The following is an 8,688-nucleotide window of genomic DNA, read 5'->3' on the forward strand; positions in this document are numbered from 1 at the left end:
GAAATCAAATTTTTTTATTGGGCTGCAGGGATGATTATATCTTCAGTAACATTGCTACTTCTAATAATTCTAAATGTAAGTTTGGACTAGCCAAAATACAATGGGTTAGAAAGTTGAGAAATAAATTACATTTTGATTTCAACTTTAAACCATCCATAAATGCAATATATTTTATAGATAAGATATATTTGGGTTTTTTTATCAAGCTTCAAAAATTTCCGCATTTCCCACCAGACAGCCTTTGTAAAATGAGGTAGTATAAGGAGCACATTACCTTCCTAGAAGAGGATTGGAGTGGGTATGCATTACTTAGCTTTCCATAACTTTAATAAAACACTCTGACCAAGCTCAACTTGGGTAGGAAAAGGTTTATTTGGCTTATAAATCCTAATCACAGTTCATCACTGAAGGAAGGCAGGGAAAGAACTCTGGGCAGAAACCTGGAGGCAGGAACTGAAGCACAAACCATGGGGGAATGCCACTTATTGACTTCCTCCCCTGGTCTGTGCTCAGTCTTCTTTCTTATACAACCTAGGACGGCTTTTCCAGGGGTGGCACTGCCCACAATGGGCTGGGCTCTCCCACATCAATTAGTAAATAAGAAATGCCTACCATACATGGCCAAGGCCAATCTGATGGAAGCAATACTTCAGAAAAGGTTCCCTCTTCCCACATTCTTCAAGTTGGCAACTGAAGCTATCCCGCACAGGATATCCTCAACTTTGATGTTCATAAGTATTCTAAAATATTCTGTAGTGATAACTGAAGGTTGATTGAAGATGGATTTAGGTATGCCTGAGCTCTTTCATAGATAATTATAAAGAGATCAGTTAGTATTTAAAGAAATCTATGACTCTGCCCATATAAGAATTAAAGACCTCTTAAAGTGTTATTTTGGTTTAATAAAACTGTTGATCTGGGCATGGTGGTACATGCCTTTAATCTCAACACTCAGGAGGCAAAGGCAAGAGGATCTCTGTGAGTTCAAGGCCAACTTGGTCTACATAGTAAGTTCCAGGCCAGCTGGGACTATAAGGAAACCCTGTCTCAAAAACACTAAAAAATTTTTTTTAAAAATGTTGAAAGACATCAGAAAAATGAAAAATTAGTCAAGCCTTTAAAGTCGTGAAACTGGATTAGGATGCTCTAAAACCTCTGTCACAGGAATGCCCTATGCACATGTTCAGAGTTGCCTCTTACTTTTGAATCTCCAAAATGAAACATTTGTGAAACATTCACTCATACCTCTGCATGTATTTTTTAAAGTGCTTAAATCTTAAATGAGTTTTGAGTTGAAAAAGAAAGACAGAAAAATTAGATAGTCTTCTATGCATGCCCAGTACTGTGATAAAGCGTTTGAAATACTTCCATGACCCCCTGGACAGCTGCATTGTAGGGTTTGACTGCACAATGTTTTTAAATTTAGTATTCAGTCAGCAAGTTAAATAAACAGAGTTAATATAAATAGACTTTGTTTCCAGAAAATCTTCCTTAATAGTAAATAAGTTGATGAAAAGTTAGTCTTCATACATAGGTAACCTTGCCAGATAGGTGTGTTCATGAGGACCAGCTCCTGAGGCCTAGCAGGGAGTCAGAAGTGCTCAAAAAAACCCAAGCTGTGGACATAAGATTCAAGGGCTTATATAGCACCTGGCTTTATACTCAGGGATGTGAGATTCTCCACTTCTGAAAAATAACATTGACTGCCTGATTTGAAAAATACCAATATATGATATAAAAAGAATTATTTTCACAGTATTTATTGTCACCTTGCTCATACAGAGGGAATATACTCAGATAACGACAGTCGTTCTTTTGCCTCCAGTGTGGACAATGGCATGAAATTGGAGGCTTAGCTCACTTCTTGTTTTCTTTCTTTCTTTCTTTCTTTCTTTCTTTCTTTCTTTCTTTCTTTCTTTCTTTCTTTCTTTCTTTCTTTTAATCATCCTAGCCAAAGTTTTTATGCCTCTTTCTTTTCACCTTAGAGGACACTATTTATGGGCAGGCCCTCAATCAGCAATGAAAACATAGTCTCTAATGAATCAAATCACATGAAAGATAGGACAGCAAGGCCCACTTAAAGAGAAGCAAAGGGAAATAAAAAGCATATGTCATTTGTCCAAATTTATGTGGATAGCAAATTTCAGGAAGAAAAATAATCCTGGAAATATTTGAGTACTAAAGGAGATCAATATCCTAGCAAGTATTCGCTAAGTCTTCATACATGCACATATAAGAAATCAAATGTACCCTGTATTTGGAGATGAAGAACCCACGGTGTAGAGGAGAATGCAGAGATTTGTATGTAGCAGCAGCCCCTCCTCCACCTCCACAGGCTCTTTCTGTCTCTCATCCTGTGAACTGTGACTGAGCTGCCACTCACTGACACTGATTATCTCACTGACACGCGCTGATTATCCACTTTTGTTTAGAGATAACAATACAGTGATTGCTATAAAATTCTTTATATTGCTTTGCTGTTCATGGTTGCTTGGACTTTCAAGTTGCTCATTTTTTTCCCCTCAATTTTATTGAATTCCTCATATTCCATATTTCTTGGGACCATCAATTATCTGTCTACTCATTTCCAACATTTCCTAAGTATGAGGCCTTGGATGTCAGCACCTTCATAAATGATGGAGGACATTCAGGCATTAGCATTTAATCTATTTAAGCACCATCTTTTCTGTTCCCAATCCTCTATGTTTGCTTACATATGTCTTTGGTACCAGAGATCTTAGCTGAGACTCAGAACTCTGGTTCATTTTTTTTTTTTTTGGAAAAGAAAGAATAGTGAATAACACTATCTTTTGTATATAGTTCACATTCACTGTGGGTTAAAATTTTACAGACATTGGGAAGATAGTAATTTAATGTGACTATGGTGTTTATAGTGAGGCTTTGAGGAATGATTGGGGTTGCATATTGGTGTCTAAACTTCATGGTTAAATATCAGTTGCTCTGTAAGAAGCAGATCTGGGTCTACACACACACACACACACACACACACACACCTTACACACAAACACACACACACACACACACACACACACACACACTCATTTCTGTCTGTTCCCATCAGCCAGAAGGTCACCACTAGATTTGTTTTCATCTTACACCTTTAGAACTTTGAATCAAAAGAAGTTTCTTTTTGTTAAAATTTGCCCAGCTTGTGGTGGTGTCATAGCAACACAAAATGAACTGATACAGACAATTCCCAGGAGTCTCTGGCAAAGCAGGGCATCTCTGAGAAGGTTCAAAAAACTTAAGAGGGCATGTAGCAAGACTCAGAGCTTAGCAGCCTACTGCCACTTCCACTTAGCTTAGGACCCTTGGCAGTTTTCAGCCTGCACAATGACCATGAACACAAAGATCAACATGCTAGAGGGAACTTCTCCAAACTCCAAACAATTCCTCTTCCCATGATGAATAAGGTATTCAATGAAACACACAGAACTTATCATCCTGTTCACTAGGTCAAAGGTCAGGATAATTTTTAAAAATCAGAGAGTGTTTTAAGTTTTGCACCACACCCAACCACTGTTCTAATGATTCATCTCCACCTTCATATTGCAGAAAGTCACAGATAATATGGACATGGAGAATACCAATGACACTTCATTTTGGAACACTGAAAATCAAAACTCAGAAGTTTGCATGACAAGACATAAGGTCTTGTTATTTTTTCCTCACCTGTATAAAGAATGTAAATCAGATTTAGTACACAGACTAAAGTTTTTGAGCCCCTAAATTTGATCGTTAAGATCTCTACATTCAATGGGAACCCTAACCTGTGTTTTCGTGAAATAGAAATATTTCCCCCTCTGAATCCAAGCGTCTACATAAATCTTGTCCCTTCCAATGAACAAACGACTGTGATCAACTCACACAAAAAAATAGGTATATGGCTATTTATTTCAGGCTCATTTTATTTTCAGTATTTAGAAATTTGGTATGGTTTAAACAATTTGTGTTTAATTTATTAATGTTCAAAACTTTGAAGGAGTTCTTGAGGCTATTAAATTCAGTTAGAAAATTGTTTTTCTTCTGTTCACAAGTGAATTACATTTAAAAAATCACTTTCATGGAGTTTAGCTCCATCTTACAATATTAAGGAAACACCTTCAAGTGTTTCATAACACTTGCTATTTAAATGAGCTTGCCCATCCAGGAAGAACATATGCCTCAACCCAGTTAATTGAAGTTATTTACCATCAGGTTTCAGTTGGGTGTGAGACTGTGAGTTTCAGGCATGCATACTGAGTATTCTCAATGAGCCATTTTAAGAATAACTGTTATATCTTTAGCCACTATAATCAAAGGGTGATTATCTAATCACAGAGGCATGGAACTTGAAACAAGGCTGGCCAAGAAAGTGGAATTTTTATATCTCTACTTCTTAAAACATAGTCCACATTTACACACACACACATGCACACACACACACACACACACACATTGCTAACAGAATGAAGAAAAGATAAGATGCATTTAAAATTTTTTTTAAGATTTCATTTCCTATTGATGTGTATGTATGTATGTCAGTGTGAGTGTATACCACATGTGTGCAGGTGCCTGTAGAGGTGTTGAGTTCCATGGAGCTGGAATTTTAAGCTCTTATGGTTGCTAGGAACCAAAAACAGTCCCTATAAAAGATTATTATCAGTATAAACTCAAAGACTTTGAAAGGCATGAAATAATGTATTTTATAGAATTAATATCTGTAAAAGTAAGTATCATACATTCCAGTTGAATCTGGATTGCTCTTACAGGTTCAGTTGAATAAATATAATCTACTAAAGCTAGTTAAGGTGAAAACTGAGATATAACGCCCCTAGGTCTCTTGTCAGTATAGCCTACTCTCTCTAATCTTCAGGCCCACTCATGGTTAGTGCCCATATAGCAGAATCTGTGAATCTGGCTTAATTTTTTCTCTTATCTCAACCAAACAGTTATAGAGAATTTCCACTAAAACTACAACTGTGCACCAAGAAAGAGCCAGCAGGATAGGTATTTGGAAGATCCTGCTTATACAAATCACTTACCCTAACTTAAAGCCCTACAGCTGGAATTCTGATTTTAATCAAATGTATATGACCAAAGGATTCAACATATGTCACAAATGCTTTGCTGTCCCATGCTTAGATCTTTGAATATGTGATTAGCCAGGCCAAGATGTAGAATGGAGGTTCAGAATAGTTACTTACCCAAGAACAAACAACATTTTTAAACACCAAGGGCTTCTTCTCTGCTTTCTTTATTGTGGTTGCCACAAACTCCACACACCGAAATCTTCCTTGGACTTCTAGCTACTATCGGAGTCAATAAGGATCTATCCAATTAAGATTAATTAATCTACACACTGAAATTTTCCTTGGACTTCTAGCAACTGTCAGAGTCAAGAAGAATATATCCAATTAAGATTAATTCAGGATCTATCCAATCAAAGCTAGTAGTATTTTAGGGAACAATAAAAAATAATACTCAAAGATAGTATGAATTGAATTGATTATGAAGGATGGCTACATAATGCTATTTCTATTTCCTTTGATTTTACTTTATTTATTTTTTGATATGAGGGTATTGCCTGCATGTTTGTAAGTATACCCATGTCATGCAAAGCCCATGGAGGTCAAAAGAGGGTGTTGGATTCCCTGGAACTGGAGTTACAGATGGTTGTTAGCTGCTATGTGGGTGATAGGAATTGAACCCGTGTCTTCTGCAAGAGCAGCCAGGGCTCTTAACTGATGATCCATCTCTCCAGCCCATTATTTCTATTTCTAAAAAGCAAAATTGATCACTAACTTAGGGATGATCTACTCTAGTGATGTACTGCGTTCAGCTGAAAAACAGAAACTTTACTGCAATGTCTTACCAAGTCAACTTCAATCCTGCTACTTTTTATTCTCTGCTTCCAGTTATCAGCATGTTATTAAAACTGTGACCCAACAGGTGCTGTCCGTAGTAAAATGAGACAGTCAGTATCATTACACACTAGATTGTGGCACAGAAGTAGGTGGCAGTTGTGATTTAAGACATGTGGTAAAGGTGTATTGTTCTCCGTGTAGGTTAAAACAAGTTACTTTCAAAGTTCAAGTTTTGTTGAACAGATGGACAAAAACTGAGGTCAATAGTTACACTTCAACTGTCAAAGAATATATTGATTTGTTTTTTTTTAAAAAAAAAAAAACATTTAGAACAGAGTCTGCAATCAAAGCTCCTCCAGATTGGGCTTAAAGTAATCCATCATCATTCTCCATGTTCCGTTTATCTCCTTTAATTAGCAAACTGGAGAATTAAAGTGTAATGTGATACAAATAATCACATCAAAATCTCTCAAGCTCTGACAATTACACTAATCTCTGCCATTCTCTCAAGAATGAGGAGGTACCTTTTCATTCATTACCTTTTTGCTTTGGAAAAGGATAAGATATAGGGATTTCTATACCTTTGCAACTTAGTGGCATTTGCCTACACAACCAATATGATGATATTGATTAGTTTATATCATGTAGCAAAATCTGAAAATGACCATATGATTCATCACTAAAAGAAACAAAACAACTCAAAGTGTTACTTGAAATCTTATTTTGAGGAGTCTATGGCTCTGTTAAAAAAAAAGACTCAAGTATCTCTGGTTTTACAATCGAAGAATCATGAGTTGCAAGCATCATAATTAAAGATATTCCTTTTCTTATAGGACCTTGACTACTGTCTATCTTCTAGAAACCTAGGGGCCATAATTAGTCAGGAATAATCACTTCATTGGTCCTTTTATTAGCATGTCGCACTGCTAAGCATTACGTTAATTAATGAACAAACATTGATAAGGAAACTGTGGGAAAGTACATAAGTCAATTTTATTCCAGCATGGAAAAAATCTATAAAAAGTGAATAAGGACATATATATATATATATGAATAAAAAGACTAACAGAGGCTGAAGGCCTCATGAGACCAGAGGGAGAGAAGTCCAGTCCACCCTGAGCCTGAGCTTCCCTGGAAACAGAGCTGATGGAATCATCAGAACAGTTGAGACTTACAGCAGCAGAGACCTTCTTCAGCCCTAGACCACCTTATCTGCACAGCGTTTCTGAACTGTAACTTGAATACTGAGAGTTGAACAACTAAAGTTGAGACCTTAAAATTTGTCTTTGTAAATAAAATCTCTGATCCTTTCCTTACAAACTCTATAGAAGACTGTGGGGGCAGATTCAAAATGGGCCAAACAGAGATAGTCCATCATCTCTTTTTCCACAGTAAAGAGCTAGAGTAACAGGTATACACCTTCATCATCATGTGATTATTGTAGGGCAACACTGGAAATCAACAAAAGAGAAACTGGATTCTCAGAAGCTTCAGATACCTGGCACAAAGTAAGAAAAAGAAAACACCACCACTTTCCACGCTGGTTCTCTAGCTCTATAGCAAGAAGAGGAGAAGTCTCCTTCAGGAGGAGCAAAGCCCTGCGGAGGGGACACTGCTATCATAGCTACCGAAGAGTTTCACACCTCTCAAAGGCTTACCTCTCACAGACTTATAGCCTATTTAGATGAGTATCCTGAAGTCTGCATAGTAGTCTGGCTTGGCAAAGGGAATTTATATGATCTCTAAGCAACCATTAAAAGTTTGGGCTGTACTAGGGATCAGAATGCCCTGAATATTCCCACCTCTGAAGTACAATAGACGATCCATGCATGTGATTGGAAGGGAACACAGTTGTTCTTCTCTGTGGCCCTGTTCTTCTTAGGGCCCTGCTGATGGCCTAAGCAACTCTCTAGCTTTAACTGCCATTCCACACCTGAGGCATACACTGCCAAAGACAGCCTGAGAGGAAACTGCCCAGCTCCCATCATGACCCCATGCCTTGCTTGGTATTGCCATTCCAAAGTGGCAGATAAGATTACCACAGTCCCTGCTGCCACAACATCTATGCTGTTCTGCTATGACCCTGTCCTCATCATAGTGAACGTCTCAGATCCACTGCTATCCACACCACATTCTCCTGAAACACTAGACTGTCCTAACACTTGCTTGGCTCATAGACAGTGGGTCTGTCAAATTCCACCATGGTATGCTCTGTTCCCAGAGTTATTTATTACAACAAAAAATTAAAAGGGAATCAGACACGGTAATATCTCGGTTTCTTTTCTGGTTGCTGTAGTAAAATAACCTGACAACTTAAGAAAGGGATTATTATGTCTCATAATCCAAGGGTACAATCCATCATGTCAGGGAAGCCAAGGTAGCAAGACAAAAGCAGCTGGTCACATCATATCCACAATCAGGAAGCAGAGATCAGTTAATGCTTTGTGCGTAGCTTTTTTTCTCCTTTCTATATAATCCAGTCTCCACCAAAGGAATAGTCTCACCCACAATTAAGATGGAATTTTCTGCATCAATTAACCTAATCAATGTAATCCCTCACAGACATCCTAGATGCTCTTATCCCAAGTAATTCTATATCCTGTCAAGTTGACAGCACCAATCACCCAGGTGCCTAACAGGAGATACACTTAATACTGAATAATAGCAAGAACAGGACATTGTAAGACACATCTTCAGGAGAAAGCTACTCAGCCATCTCCTAAAACAAGTAGAGATATCCCCAACACAGACAAATCTCATTAACAAAAGAAATATACATATATATATATATTATGGTAATATGAGAGTTCCTAAAGATCAG

The sequence above is a fragment of the Nannospalax galili genome, unplaced genomic scaffold (genome assembly GCF_000622305.1).
Source record: "Nannospalax galili isolate Female #2095 unplaced genomic scaffold, S.galili_v1.0 scaffold276, whole genome shotgun sequence".
NCBI classification, from domain to species: Eukaryota; Metazoa; Chordata; class Mammalia; order Rodentia; family Spalacidae; genus Nannospalax; species Nannospalax galili.